Genomic DNA, 16,485 nt, shown 5'->3' with positions numbered 1-16,485 from the left:
CCCTCCATTTCTGTTCCCAGTTGTGGAGCTTTTAAGAGTGTCAAACAAAAGTTGCACTACATGGAATAAAACAGGATGGAGTTAAATAAGATTTTTAAAATGTATTCAAGACAAATACATTAGTAGTTAAGCCTATTGCCATGTGGGAGACTTAGTGAACTCAACTTCTATTCTCTTGAAACTAAAGGTGGAAGAATTTTGAAACACTGGAAGTAGTGAAAAAGTACTGGCTGACATGAGGGGAGAGGGTGCTCAATATAATTGAGCCATCTGATTTGCTGATCAATGCTTACCAAAGTTATGTATCAATCTTCTAACAATAGACTGCTCTATAGGCACTGTATCTGTTTTTTTTTTCCCACAGTGAGTGTCCTTATTTTTATTATTTGTAAAAAATGGAAATTTAGATTTCAAAATTTACATTACAAAATGACCATCAGCCGTTTGAAGCATTTCAACAATGCCTGTGAACTCCCCTTTGCTGACACAAACAAGGCTATTATTCCATGTTCAAAAGCAGGACTTGTTCCAAGTGGACATGTTATACATCCTGTGGATGATCAGGACACACTACTCAGGACCAGCTTGTGACTGTGTCTTCTTCCATCTCCTCTTCACCATCATTGGTAGGCCTGATCTGCATTCCCTGCCAGGTATCTGACCCCAATGCAGCAAGCCCTTCAACCACTCTACTTTAACCAGGGTCGATGCATGTGATATGGCATTCATGACCACCTCTACATCCCCTGGTGATAGGTCAACTTTATTTTTGTCACTTGGCCAACGAGCATCTGGATTGAAAGTTTTGTTTCTCCTGGCAATATTCTTTGCAAGTTGTGCACCCCACTTGTCCTAGAACATTTTCTCTGCTTCCTGATGCTCTTTCAGTTTCACTGGGAAATCAAGCACTCTGACTTGTGGAACTTTATAAATTACATACGGTTTGTAATGCTTATTTTTTAAAGTATACCTTAAACACTTAGGTAAGTCGGTGATTTGAGAGATGCCAAAGGGTCCAGGTCACCTCATTCCACAAGACCATTTTTGGTGAGAACAAGTTCTGTCAGGCAGGTCAGAGCCTGTTAAGTCCCTTACCTATATGGCATATGTTATTGTTGTTCACCAATAATGTTTTCGGTCTTCTCAACAAAGAAAAACCATCCAGTTTTCTGATTTAATTAGCAAAAAAATCAAAAGCATCAAACTGGTCTAAGGTTTCACCCAGATTTGCAATGACAGAACTCTGTCAATGTAAGAAACATCAAAACCTGTGAGAATTTTTTAGTTTATTTGAACAAAATGGATAATTGCCAAGAAACAAAATCTCAATGAATTAAGAAAATGCTCCAGAAAAATGGCAATTTTACCATTCATTTTATGCGTCAGAATCAAAGGGGAAGACATGAGGGGGATTACATGAAACTCACTGGTGATAGATGAAGGAGGCAGGACTAATAAAAGTGGGAAAATCTCTGGAATTGGATAAAAAGAAAAACAAAGAGACACATAGTTCTTTTATATAGGTGGGTATAGGATAGTTAACAGTTAACAATTAACATAATAATGTTAACAATGAGGGGTTCTGTGATCTCCTGTTCTGGTGGGAGATTGTGTCCTGAGGAATCTGAGCAAAGGAAATTACCCTGATATTCCAAATGCATGTTATTGTACATACAAAAAGACAATTGACAGTCTCAGTTAAGGTAAAGACTGACCTTTGTCAAGAAAGATACCAGCCTAGGACAGGACTCTCTGCCATGATTTGCTTTTAGCTAGAAAGTTTTAACTTCAGACCATCATATGTGGGTACTTTCTGTCTTTGATTTTATAAGGCCTTCGTGCCTTTAGAATGTGGCCTCTTTTTTGTCCACAAGTTTTATACCCCTAGAGGTGTAGCCTGTGGCCCCATATGGCACTGATGTACTCTGCTACTTGCTCCACCAGCTCTGCCAGTGGTTTCACTGTCCTGCCACCTCCTACCTGGTGTGTGGCTGACTCAGAACTTTATCTGTTTTGATGATGATGTTTTCTAAAAATGCCTCCTATGTCCTTGAGGAAGACATTTCTGGGTTGTAAAATTGACCAGAGTTGAGGAGAAGATTTGCATCTCAAAAGGGCAGAGAAAGAATTGATAATTGAAAGTTTTTCAAAGTAAATGTTCTAGAAAATGGAGGGTGGGGTCAGAGGCCTATAGTAGGAGAAAAATACATCCAAAATTTAGTCAAACTGATGGAAATATTGAAGCTATCTTGATCAGTGGTAATAATCTGGCTAGAGTTGACAAATAACCTGAGAGAAAAAGATAAATTTTCAGTATACATCAGGTGGCAAATATAGCTACCCATTTTGCAGCTCTCAAAAGGTACATGATGCATTATAAGGCTGTGAAGACCACCCTAAGGCCAAGCTGATCAACTGATTGTTGTATAGAATGAGAAATTAAGGGGACTCTGTATGTGCATAATTTTGGTCAAAATAATATCAACTTATATCCTAAACTAGACCATGAAATATTCTACATAAAATTAATATTTTTATTTTAACAATACTACATTAATAGAATTAATTATAATAATCACATTTACCATTTTAAATAACTGAATACTTTTAATTTCTCCATGCAATCAGTTTGTTTTACAGTCTCATTGATTGAAAGTACAATCCAATTATATTTTTCTAGCCATCATTTCAAGAGCTAAAACCAGAAGATAAGATGTCAATAAATATTGATAGAACTTAGCTCAGTCAGCACAGTCCAATGATATAATAAATTCCACCTTTTTTGGGCAGTTTTCAATAGAATTATTTTAACCAGGCTTTATATTTTCTAGCTTCCTGCAAACTTTATACCACACATCACCCTAATCAAGAACTCCACCCACTGACAGTTTTATAAACTTATGAAATGTTTAAAGCACATTTGTAAGGGAACTTACTGAGATGTAATATGGCTCCAGCAGCCAAGGCAGTTGGGAAATGATGGGCTTGGCTGACTACCCAGATAACTAGAATGCCACCTGAAGATAAACCTCATGCCCCCAGGAAGGTTAATGTATGTATAGAGTGTGATAACTCTCTATATGAAATTATCTGTTAAATTAAGAATGCATTGTTTTTTCTGGTGTTCTATGTGACTACCCACCATATGCTTTTACTATCAGGCTGGTTCAAAAGTAATGTCTGACTTTTTTTAAAAGAAAATTTTAGATAGTATTAATTAAATTTGTGCCTGTTCTTATAATGTTTTTTGATGTCACAGTGACTAATGTATACCTTATTTTTTTCAGGTTATCAAAGTACTGTTCATAATTGTCCACAATATTTGTACTTATGTTTGTCTCACCTAAAGAGCACATTAGAAATGTTTTACTCTATGAGTTTGATGAGGGTGCCAATGCAAGTACAGAAGCAAAGTCTATTCAGAGTTCTTATGGGGATGATGCAGTGACTGAAAGAAGTTGCAGGAGGTGGTTTTCCCATTTCCAAAGTGGGGATTTCAATTTGAAAAATGAGCCAAAAGAGGATCATCAAAAAAACTTGATTTTTACGTATTGGAAGCTGAAAATCCCACCATTACTTCTAGGGAACTTGCAGAACAATTTAATGTAGCCCATTCAACCATGCAATGCCAACTGAAAATGATCAGAAAGGTTTCAGTAGTTGGAAAATGGGTTGCACATGAACTGTCTCCAGAGAATCTGCAACAGTGTGTTGCTTGTTGTGAATCATTGCTTTCGTGACACCTTTACACACCATTTTTATTTATATTTATTATATATATATTACAGGCACCATTTTTGGTAGGCTTGTTACAGGTGCTGAGAAATGGATCCTTTACCATAACATGAAATGCCGCCAATCGTGGATCAGTCTAGCAGGAAGAAGAGTTCAACAACCAAGAGGAGGACTTCATCCAAAAAAGATCATGTTGAATGTATGGTGGGATATGGAAGGAATTGTCCATTACAAACTGTTTGACAATAATAAAACAATTGCCGCTTATCTTTATGGTGAACAACTTTGTCATTTGAAAGCAGCTTTGAACCAAGAGTTACCCTCCTTAGTCAACAGAAAGGGTGTCATCTTTCATCATGATAATGCTTGTCCTCACATAGCTCTACTCACCAAAAAATTTCTTGAAAGAGTTTGGTTGGGATATATTGCTTCATCCTCCATATTCTCCTGACCTTGCTTCAAATGATCACTTGTTTTGGGGACTACAGGGCCATTTTGATGGTGTTAGGTTGACATCAAGAGAAGAAAATGAGTTGGGTTCATATTTTGCTTCAAAACCTAAGTAATTTTATAATTTCTACAATTTAGCATTTATAAGCAAGTTGACAGATGGAATGAGGTTCTAGAAAGCCAAGGAGGTTATTGTTAGTGAATAAATATTTTCATAATCACAAGCTTTTTAATTTTTAAAATAGACCTTGAAATCGGACATTATTTTTGCACCAACCTTATATTAACCCCTATAAGAAAGAGACCCTGTCCTGGGATGTTGTGGATTTTTTCCCAGCCAGCCACCATGGGGAGCAGCTGCCTTGCCATGTATGTAAATTTCTCCTATTAAAGCTCTATGAATTTGTATAAGGCTACATGTCAGTTCTCCGGAATAATTCCTGAATTTACTTTTGAGGCTTTTCTCCCAGAATATCTACTTGTTTGTATGTACATATAAATGTTTTAAAAATTTATTATTTGACTCACAGCAAAGTCTGGGAGGGATTCAGTGAGAAGGTTTGGATATGGAGGCTGTGCTGGCCTTCTCCAGGGACCAATCAGGAATCTCAACTTAATTGTTGAGAAATCATCTGGATGACCAACAGGACTCTCACTAGAGTTTACCCTTGTAGCCACAGGTGGATGGAGAAGGCTGATTCATCACAGCATATCTAATGTGGACCATGGAGGAGATGTGGAAGTGCCAGGAGTGCCAGCCGGCTTTCAGTGGATGCAGCTGGAGCTGCAGAGATTTTTTTCAGTACCTTGAGGGTTCCCCCTCAGAGGAGTTGGTGTAGACCCCAGGCTGGGCCTGCTGGCAGAGCCAAAAGCGAACCAGGTGACATCTGGGTGTAAGAGGCATAAAGCAACATTTTTTTGTTTGTTTTTGTTTCTGTTTGTTTGCCGAACAGGGAGAAATGGCTAGAAGTGCAGTGAGACTCTTGAGAAGAGGGCACACAGGATTGCATTTGTGCCCACTTGCCCAGGTCTCTGGAAGAGGGAGGGCAGAGTGAACTAGAGATGCTTGGGGAGTTTGGGGCAGGCAAATATGTCAGGGAGAGAGATCTGGGGTAGCAGCAGATGGGACCCCAATGATGACTTATTCCCATTGCTGCAGGAGGAATTTTTTAAGCAGACCTCTCCTCTCCAAGTGGCATTAGCCAGTGGGAAAGAAACAGCCCCACCAAAGAAATCACTGGGTCGCGCCCCATGGTGCTTAAGCCTGACTGCAGCTTATGTACAGAGTGACTAGAGTAAAAACCAACCAAAAGAGACAGACACAGGTAGCAGAATGTTGGTAGTCTCAAACAGGCTGCCTAGATCCAGACTGAGACATGATCTGATATAACCAGGGCTGGATCCAGAAAAAGAAGAAAGTGATGAAAACCAATTTATGCAGACAAATTTCATTGTGATGTTCTACAGGAGTTATTTGTTTCCTGCATAGCCTTTCAACGTCATTTCTTGTCCTCCCAGTCTGTGCATTTTAAGTAACTAGTCTTTATAATATAGTTTATTTCAAATCTCATATTTTTCTCCACCCTTTTCTCATTCAATTTTACCATTTGATTTCCTCTTCTTATTTTTGATTTAAAGTCTATCTTCTCTATTGCTACGACTCATTTCCAATCTGCACTCATTACTTCTCACCTCTCCAGCCTCTCTATACCATTTTTCTTGTCATCCGTCAACTCACATTCTTTTTCCAATTCATAAAATACACTTATTCTCTTTCCATCTTGATCTAGCTGTGCCCATTGAGTGTAATAAGGTGGTAGTTGTGGCATTTCTACAACTTTACTCAAGATCTTCATTATTTTGGTATTTCAAATCTTAATTCTTATCATCCCTTTCTCCTAATCCATTTATACCTTCCTCAAGTCCTTTCCTTCTTTCAATTTAAACTTGAACTTTTCCCTGTTTTAGCCTGGTTTTCATTTCACACTCTTAGCATTTCTTCTCCCTCTATCATCTCAAAATCACTTCCCATTCCTCCAGACATCTCTTAAGCTTCTCTTTCTTTCTTTTTTACCTCTTACTCCCGTCCCACCTATATTAATCTTAGCTCATAGGTTGCTGATAGTGCTGTGGTGAAAACTTTTCTCTAATTTCGTTCCTATTTTTTGTTCTTATTCATTTTATTTATTTATTTATATGTTTGTCCTCACACATACACTATATATATATTTATATATATATAATAACTTCTGTTTAAACTTAATACTATACACTTCTCCCCTCTTACTTCATTCTTCTTTCTTCATTTCTTTTTTTATATATGATATAAATTTTATTTTCTTTCTCTCATTGCCTTGTCCCTACTTGCTACCATTATAACTCCTCCCTTATGCCTCTGAAAAATTATTTTTCTTTCAGTTAGTAAACTTTGTTTTTACATTCTTATAATAGTGTTAATGTCTTTACGTCCTTATTAATACTGGCTCATTTCCAGTTGATACTGTGATTAAGGATGGGAGTTACCTTTGTGGGTGTAGGTTTCTTCCCTGAGCTGGTGGCTTTGTTTTGCAGCAGCTCATCAACAATTTACAAGATGCAGTGGGTGGAGTGACTCTCAGGCAGCTAGCTGGAGGGAACAACCCACCAAAGAGCAATGTAACAACAACCAGAACAGAAATACTGCCAGACAGCCCAAATAAAGAACATAAAGGGCATTCCAAGACCATCAAGTTCAAGAGGTCAAAGAGCCTTCACCACTGAATACCACAGAAGCTCACACCATGAAGTCAGGAACTCAAAGCAGATCAATCTAAGAAGCAGAAACAAACAATAAGAGTCACCTAAAATAGGGAGATGAAGGAACAACACCTCGTCAAGAAGAAAGGAGGAATTCCAAGAAGGAGGGATAGATGAAATAGAGGCAATCAAATTATCATACATGGAATTCACAATAATGGTAATAAGGAAGCTCAATGAACTCAACAAACTCAGAGGAAACTACAATGGATTCCAAGGGAACCTACAAAGAACTACAGGGCAACTACAAAGAATTCCAGGGACGCTACAAAGAACTTACTAAGAATGACACCAGCATTAAAATGGACATAGAAACTATCAATAAGATCCAGGAGGAAATGAATAATACAATTTATGAATTAAAGAACACAGTAGAAGTAATCAAAAGTAGGCTCAGTGAAGCAGAGGATCAGATCGCAAGCTAGAGGACAACATAGAAAAAAATTCCCAGAAAGTGCAACAAAATGAAATAAGACTGAAAAAGAATGAAGAGGTTTTAAGAAAGCTAAAGGACAACATGATAAGTAATAATATCCCCATATCATAGGGATACCAGAAGAAGAAGAAGAGGAACAAGGGATAGAAAACCTGATTGAAAAAGTAATGATAGAAAACTTCCTGAATGTGATGAGAGAAAATGTCTCCCAAGTCCAGGAAGAACAAAGGGTCCCAATGAAGATGAACCCAAAGAGTCCCACTCTAAGACACATCATAATTAAAATGGCAACATTCAAAGACAAAGAGAGAATCCTAAAGGCAGCAAGATAAAAACAGCAAATAACATACAAGAGAGCTTCAATAAAGCTATCAGATGATTTCTCAACAGAAACACTACAGGTCAGAAGGGAACGGCAAAAAAAAATATTTCAAACAATGAAAAAGAAAGGCCTACAACCAAGACTACTCTACCCAGCAAGGCTCTCTTTCAAAATGGAAGTTGAAATAAGGAGTTTCCCAGAAAAAGAAAGCTAAAAAAATAAACTTCCACCAAACCATCATTGCAAGAAATGTTAAAGAGACTGCTTTAAGAAGAAGAAGAAAAAGAGAGGGAGAGGAACACAGGTACAAAGGGAAAAAAGTCACAATAAATAAGTATCTATCAATAATAAACTTAAATATAAAAGATTTAAATGCTCCCATCAAAAAGCATAGGTTAGATGAAGGGATAAGAAAACATGACCCAAATGTATGCTGTCTACAAGAGACTCACCTCAGAACCAAAGTATATACAGACTGAAAGTGAAGGGATGGAAAAATGTATTTCAAGCAAATGGACATGAAAAAAGCTGTGGTACCAATACTTATATCAGACAAAATAGATTTCACAACAAAAGCCATAAAAAGAGAGAACAGACATTTCATAATACTTAAGGGAACAACCCAACAAAAAGAGATAACCCTTGTAAACATATATGAATCCAACATAGAAGCACCAAATATATAGGAAAAATATTGGAGGACTTCAAGAAGGATATCTACAGCAATACACTCATAGTAGGGGATTTTAATACCCCATTGTCAATAAAGGACAAATCTTCCAAGCAAAGAAACACCAAGGATATTGAGGCATTGAACAACACTCTAGATCAAATGGACTTAATTGAAATATACAAAACTTTTCACCCGAAAGATGCAAAATATATATTCTTTTCAAGTACACATGGTATATGTTCAAAGATAGACCACATCATAGGACACAAAACAAACCTCAAAATATTTAAGAAAATTAAAATTATATCCAGCATCTTCTCAGATCACAATGGCTTGAAACTGGACACCAATTACAAGGAAAAAATTCAAGAACATTCAAATTCATGGAGAATAAATAGCATGCTATTAAATAATGACTGGGTTAACAATGACATCAAGGAAGAAATAAAAAAGTTTCTGGAAACAGACTATAATGAACAAACAACAGCCCAATACCTATGGCACATAGTGAAGGCAGTCCTGAGAAGGAAGTTCATAGCAATACAGGCCTACCTAAAAAGGATGGAAGAATCTCAAATAAAAAGCCTAACCCTACAGCTACAAGAACTAGAGGAACAACAAACAAAACCCAGAGTGAGTGGAAGGAAGGAAATCATCAAGATCAGAGCAGAATTAAATGACATAGAGACTAAATAAACAATTCCAAAGATCAATAAAACCAGGAGCTGCTTCTTTGAAAAGATGAACAACATTGACAAGCTTTTAACCATACTCATCAAAAAAAAAAAAAAAAAAAAAGAGAGAGAGGACCCAAATAAATAAAATCAGAAATGAAAGAGGAGAAAGCACAAGCAGTATCACAGAAATACAAATAATTGCAAGAAATTACTATGAACAACTATATGACAAGAAATTTGGCAACCTAGGTGAAATGCACAAATTACTGGAAACATATAATCCTCCAAAACTGAATCAAGAAGAAGCAGAAAGCCTGAATAGACCAATATCAAAGAGTGAAATTGAAGCAGTAATAAAAAAAAAAAAAAACTCTCGGCACACAAAAAGCCTAGACCAGATGGCTTCATGGGGAAATTTTAACAAATGATTAGGGAAGAATTAATTCGTATCCTTTCAAACTATTCAAAAAAATTCAGGAAGAGGGAAGAGTCCCAAACTCTTTCAATGAGGCCAGCATTACCCTAATTCTAAAAGCAGATCAAGAAAAACAAAGAAAGAAAACTACAGGCCAATATTGCTGATGAACATATGTTAAAATCCTCAACAAAGTATTGGTAAACCAGATCTAGAAACACATTGAAAAGATCATACACCACAATCAAGTGGGATTCATCCCAGGAATGCAAATATGTTTTAATATTTACAAATCAATAAACGTACACACCACATAAGCAAAATGAAAGACAAAAATCACATGATCATATCAATAGATGCTGAAAGAGCATTTGATAAAGTACAACACCCATTTATGATAAAAACACTCAGCAAAGTGGGAACAGAGGGAGCATACCTCAACATAATAAAGGCCATATACAAGAAACCTGAAGCCAACATCATACTCAATGGGCAAAAACTGAAAGCTTTCCCCTTAAGATAAGGAACAAGAAAGGCATGTCCACATCTCTATCATGATTAAACTTTTAGATCTTTTCCTAGTTGCGTGGTCTTTAAGGGTTTATGTATTACTCAGCAGAAAATAAAATATAGTAGAGGACCCTTTTCACTTTTGTAGGTAATAATTATTCCATCATCTTACTATTTTACAGTACTTTTTCAAATCCTCTAATGCTCTGAATGTGAACAGCTGAATTAAAAAAAAAATGATGAAAGGGCCCTAACTGGGTGGCTCAGTTGATTGGGTGTCATCCTGCAGAATGAAAAATGAAAAAAATATTATTTGAAAATAAAAATGAGCAACCATATCATGTTTCTCATAAATATTATCTGATTATGGTCAATTACATAAGTGACATTAATTATGTGGATTAAAAAGGGGTTCTACTGAAAGTAACCTCATAGGATGACCTGATCATAAATTTCTAAATGGAGAGATCACAGTGGGTAGTCATGTCCAAGGCCTGTAACTTCACTAAAAGGTTTATCTTTGCCTTAAGAAAGCCCTGCTCATTATTTCTGTACACCTAGGCTAAGACACCATTGGAATGTCTCTTTTCAGAAGCTTGCCCATCCTAAGAAAGCACATAACCTTGTTAACCATTTTGTAATCCAATCTCTGCTTTACTTTCTCCCACCTTTATGTACTCTTTCTTAAATTTCCTCCTTAATTCTAACTGCAGAAGAGAAACTGCAAACTGCCATTCTGGGAAGCATTTTTCTCAGTCTGTTGAGATCTTGCTTCCAGGCATATCCTCTATTTGACTCTAATAAATTCTATTAAAAATTCTCTATGGGTTTGGACATTCTTAATGTCAACAATTATAAGGGTACACTGTATCACCAAGTACTGTACTTTATTATAATGAAGATAAGATTTTTCTTTTAACTTCTATTTTGTTTTGTTCTGTTTGTACAAAACAGAGAAAATTGTTTAGTTTGTGATCTATAACCAGCAATTAACACCAGTTAGCAGCTGTAAAAATGAGCAATCTAATGTTGTTATCTTCATGTGGCTAAATTCAAATGTTAATTGCTCTCTGAGCACTGATCATAAACCTACCACATTCTGTAAAATCTGCAGACATTCCGAAAATGTACTAATGGTGAGAGAGAGAAATGTTCAAGAGTTTTAAAAAATTGGACTATGGTGAAATCCAATGAGGCAACTTCCAAAGGGTTTTAGTGTTGTCTTGGTGGTAAAGTTAGATCAAGTAGAGCTGTGATGGCCACAATGATAGTCACTTAAACACTTGAAGTGAGGATAATGTAAATATAGATATGCTGCAAGTGAAATACACACTAAATTGCCAAGACTTATTACAAAGAAAAGAAGTTAAATATCTCATTAATAATATATTGATTGCATGTTGGAATGATAACATTTTGGGTATATTAGGTTTAATACAATATATCACTAAAATTAATTTTACCTGTTACTTTTATATTTTTTAGTGTGCCAATTATAAAATTTAAAATTATATGTATGATCATATTATGTTTTTATTACATAACACTGAAGTAGGATATTAACAAATTCTTAAGGTTCCAGGAAAGAATAGAAACAACCATCTTACTTTTCCAGTTACATAACCCGTTTTGTGTGGGAAAAGCATAAATGAAAAATAATAAATACATATATCCCAATTAATGACTTAGAAAATTGGTATATCTTTTTAAAAGGAAATTAAATATCTTCAAATCTTTAAAAATTCTGTTAATACAACTCCCAAAGCCAACCAAACTTCAAAAATATAAAGGAGAAATGAAACTGGAAATGTCACTATGAGATGTGAAGCAGGCTATAATCAATCAATTATTGAATAAATGGGAGGAAACAACATGCATTTTTAAAGTTATCTTTAATAAAGTACATTTAATTGCATACACTTTGGAGCCTGTGTGCAGTTTTAAATGAATATAAAGCCTTTCCCCCCGCCCACTTTGGCTCCATGGCTAATGAGAAAATGGAGTGTGTTTTGGTCTAAATAGCTTTGTTTGAATACGATACTATTGATTTCCTTATGACTCACTCTTTTTTTGGTGTCTTGAGAGACAAGAGATCTTATTGGATGAGACATAAAGTTGAAGTTCTGACCATTTGTGGTCATTAAACATCCCATGGCACATTTTGCCAGAGAGCAGGCTGGTTGACCTATTCTCCAGGCCCAGTTCCAATTTAAGTAAGAAGTGTCTAATGGCCTAGATTCTTTATGTTCATACAAACAAGAAATAGTTACTTCTCAATTTTTATGCCACAAACTACAAAGTTATAGTCGACTATTTTCTATTAAACTACTGTGAACTTTCACTCCATAATTTCCTATTCTTTGAGTAAACTATATGTGTTTGAAGATATAAAATCTTGTCTTATAAAACTGTTTATAATCTGTAGTGAACTAAGAGAGTTTTATTATTATAAAATGTGGTAGAATAGCTGTGTATGATGGTCTACATAATTTACTAACTATAAAGGTAGTGCATTTCAACAGATGTATATTGATTCTCTACTATGTAAGGTGTTATATCAAGCACCAGAGATACAAACATTTAAATATCACTATCTTCAACAAAGTAAAGGTTTGGTAAATGAGTCATAAAAGTAAACAAGTATCTGCAATATCACTTGGTAAAAGTTGAAAAGTTATAAATGAAGAAAACAAAGATGGTTTCCTAACCTACAAAGGATAGTTGAGGGAACACAAATCATCTGAAATTCCGAAATAGTCACATGCTTAATATTTTTGTATGTGAATAAAGGAAGATGAATAGCAATTAAACAAACATAGAAAAGGTAAGGGAGAAAGTTTAACATAAAAAATAATATCAGTAGGAACTATCAGTGATTTTGTTCTGAGAATAAGCAGTGTGAAATAGGGAATAGCAACAAAATATGTAAGGAGGAAATAGGTCATGAGAGCTTTGATTTTATCTGGTATTTCTTAATGTGTCTACAGATTACCTTTACTTGAGTTACCCTGGAGACATTAAATGCAAATTTTTAGGATCCTTCTACACTAGAGAAGAAAACCTGGGTGTCAGGTTTGTAGACTCTATCAAGTTCTTCAGATGAAGCTCAGCAGAATTAGAGAAGGAAGTTTATGAGCAGAGAAAACTATTAAAGAGGCTTAAGTAGGAGACAGGACATGATCACATGTTAGATTTATAGTGTGAATAGCTTATTCTGACAATTATATAAAAATAGTTTTGAAAAAGGGAAAAACTTGAACTTATACTACTATTTGAAAATGACAAAACTAAAACTAGAGGTCAAGCATGCTGGCAGGGTGGTTACTTTTCTTAGAACATAAGCCCCAAATTTTCAAGAAACAAACAAAAGTAAAAAACAAAAGCTTGAAAAACACTTATATACTCTCACAGACAGTTTGTACCTCAGGCTAAACCTCTATTTCCAGAAAATGTTAAGCATGGAAGAAATTTTATTGTCCCATTTCTTATTTAATTTAAAAGGACAATATTCAAAATTAAAACAAAAAAATTGCAAGTATACCTAAATTAAAATGCTTTCAAAATTCTGTGATTACATATTTTTGTATCAGTTTATCAATTTTAGTTCAAGGTCAAAGTATGGTCAGAGTTAATTTTTTCTGAAGCCTCTCTCCTTGGCTGACTTGTAGATTGTCATCTTTTCTGTATCTTCACATTGTCTTTCTTCTGTTGTGTGTATGTGTTCTCCTCTTTTTTCAGAAACACTGGTCATATTGGAGTAAGGCCCACTCATACGACTTCATTTTACCATGATTACATTTTAAAGGCCCTCTCTCTAATTAAAATCGTATTACGAGGTAGAGGGGAGTTAGGACTTCAATACCTGAATTTGAGTAAAGAACAAAATTCAGCCACTAAAAAAAACACACAATAAAACAAAATATATTTAAAAATTGAATTTAAAACCTGTAAAGCTCATAGTAAGAATGGTGGCATAAAACATGACTGAAAAAACGAGTTTCTAAATTCGTCCATGTAATGAGCTTAAAGAGGCACTTCTGAGAGAAAGCTATTCAAACTGTTTTGAAATAGAAGAGACAGATTGTCAAATAACTGATAAATTGAAGGCTACTGGAAAATGCAACAACATGAAATTTAATTTTAAAAAAGATATGATAGAAGGAAATCATTAGAAACACTTCTGTAAGAAAGTATGCTCACTTGAGACATAAGAACAAGCCAGGAAATTATAGGATTCTGGAGGAAAGGGTCAAGTATGAATAGAGTTAGGCAATTTGAAGCTGAGAATTTGTGGTTCATTTGTGATGCAATGAAAATGAGGCAGACACACAGGATCAAATAAGCCAAAATTGGAGGAAGGATATCAAAATTCAAGGTGGTGCAAAGAGCTGACCTCAGCTCTATATATAATGTATCACAAGAAAGAGCTGACTTTGGAGCAAAGCTCAGGATGTATTCAAACTATTTACTAAATATGGAATACTATTATATGCCAAGGAACAGATTGAGTACACTATAATCATTATTTTCATCTAATCCCAAAAACAAATCTGACATTTAATAATTTACTCTTGATCATAAACCAAGTAGGTGGCAAAGCCTGTTTTTAAGCACTTGCTCATCTTCTGCTATAAAGTTCATGTTCTTAATCATTATAAGTCTGTTGCTCACCAGGTGCAACAGCTACAGAAGTGAGCTTGAATATTTTTCAGGAGAGTATAATAAAGATTTAAAAATTGGGGCTCATAAAGGAAAACTATGTTTAGCTGTTAAATTTAATGACTTCACTTTATTTTATTTATTTATTTATATTGTATTTTTTCCCATTAACATTTAGTCCCTTTCTTTCCCTCCCCTGCCACCATCCCCACGCTGTTGTCCATATCCATGACTCCTTTTTTCATTTTATTAAATCCCTCAACCTCCTAACCTCCCCTGCCCTTAACTGTCATCCTGCTCCCCATCTGTGAGTCTATCTCTATTTTCGTCATTAGTTCAGTTTGTTAGATCCCACATATGAGTGAAATCATATGGTATTTGTCTTTTCTGACTTGCTTATTTCACTTAGCATAATGTTCTTCAGGCCCATCCATGCTATGGCAAAGGGTAAAATTTTCTTCTTTTATGTGACCAAATAGTATGCTATTGTGAAAATGTCCCATAGTCGTTTAATTCACTCATCTATTTATGGACACTTGGGCTGTGTCCATATCTTGGCAATTGTAAATGACACTGCAATGAATATAGGAGTACTATGTGCTTTGGAGTCAGTGTCTTGGGTACCTTCGGATGTATTTCCAGAAGTTGGATCTCTGGGTCAAAAGGCAGATTCATTATGAATTTTTTGAGATCTCCGTACTGCTTTCCACAGTGGCTGCACCAGTCGGCATTCCCACCTACAATGCAAAAGGGTTCCCCTTTCCTCACATCCTCACCAGCACTTGTTGTTTGTTGATTTATTGATAATAGCCATTCTAACAGGTTTGAGATGGTATTGCAATGTGGTTTTAATTTGCATTTCTCTGATTATTAGTGATGTTGAGCATCTTTTGATATGTGTATTGGCCATTTGTATGTCCTCTTTGGAGAAGTGTCTATTCAGGTCCTATGCCCATTTTTAATTGGGCTGGTTGATTTTTGGTGTTGAGTTTTGTAAGTTCTTTATAAATTTTGGATATTAATACCTTATTAGATGTATTGGTGAATATGGTCTCCCATTTTGTGGGCTGTCTTTTTATTCTATTGATGTTTTCTTTTCCTTTGCTGTGCAAAAACATGTTAGTTTGATATAATCCCATTTTTAAATTTTTAATTGTTTACCTTGTCTGGGGCAATACATCTAATAAAATATTGCTATGAACAATGTCTGAAATTTTGCCACCTATGATTTCTTCTACACTTTTGATTATTTTGATCTAACATTTAAGTGTTTGATCCATTTTGAATTTATTTTTGTGTGTGATGTAAGAAGGTGGTCTAGTTTCATTTTTCTGCATGTCTGTCCAATTTTGCTAATACAACTTATTGAATACACTGTCTTTAGCCCATTGTATGTGCTTGCTTCCTCTTTTGAATATTAATTGATTATAAAGGTGTGGGTTTATTTCTTGGCTTCCTATTGTATTTCATTGATCTATGTGTTTATTTTTATGCCAGTACCATGTTGTTTTGATTACTATGGTTTTATAGAGTAGTTTCATGTTAGGTAACATGATTCCTCCAACTTTGTTTTTCTTTATCAACATCACTGTTGCCATGCAGGGCCTTTTGTGGTTCCATATAAATGTTTTGAAACATTTGTTATAGTTCTGTGAAATATGTCATTGGTAACTGAAAGGAATTGCACTGAATCTATAGATTGCTTTGGGTAGTATGAGCATTTTAATGATGTTAATTCTTTTACAGTATGTGCTCCCACTTATTTGTAACTTTTTCAATTTCTTTCTTCAGCATCTTATAATTTTCTGAGTA

The 16,485-nt window shown here is 35.2% G+C and overlaps 1 pseudogene; it reads right to left on the bottom strand.

Annotated features, from left to right (window-relative positions):
- Positions 1-574: 574 nt before the first annotated feature.
- On the bottom strand, positions 575-15,348 carry LOC150018748 (U2 small nuclear ribonucleoprotein A' pseudogene; annotated as a pseudogene).
- Positions 15,349-16,485: the final 1,137 nt, after the last annotated feature.

The sequence above is a fragment of the Furipterus horrens genome, unplaced genomic scaffold (genome assembly GCF_987537825.1).
Source record: "Furipterus horrens unplaced genomic scaffold, mFurHor1.1.pri manual_scaffold_2, whole genome shotgun sequence".
NCBI lineage: Eukaryota > Metazoa > Chordata > Mammalia > Chiroptera > Furipteridae > Furipterus > Furipterus horrens.
Note: the sequence above shows the minus strand (reverse complement) of the source record. Positions and strands in the feature narration are given on the sequence as shown.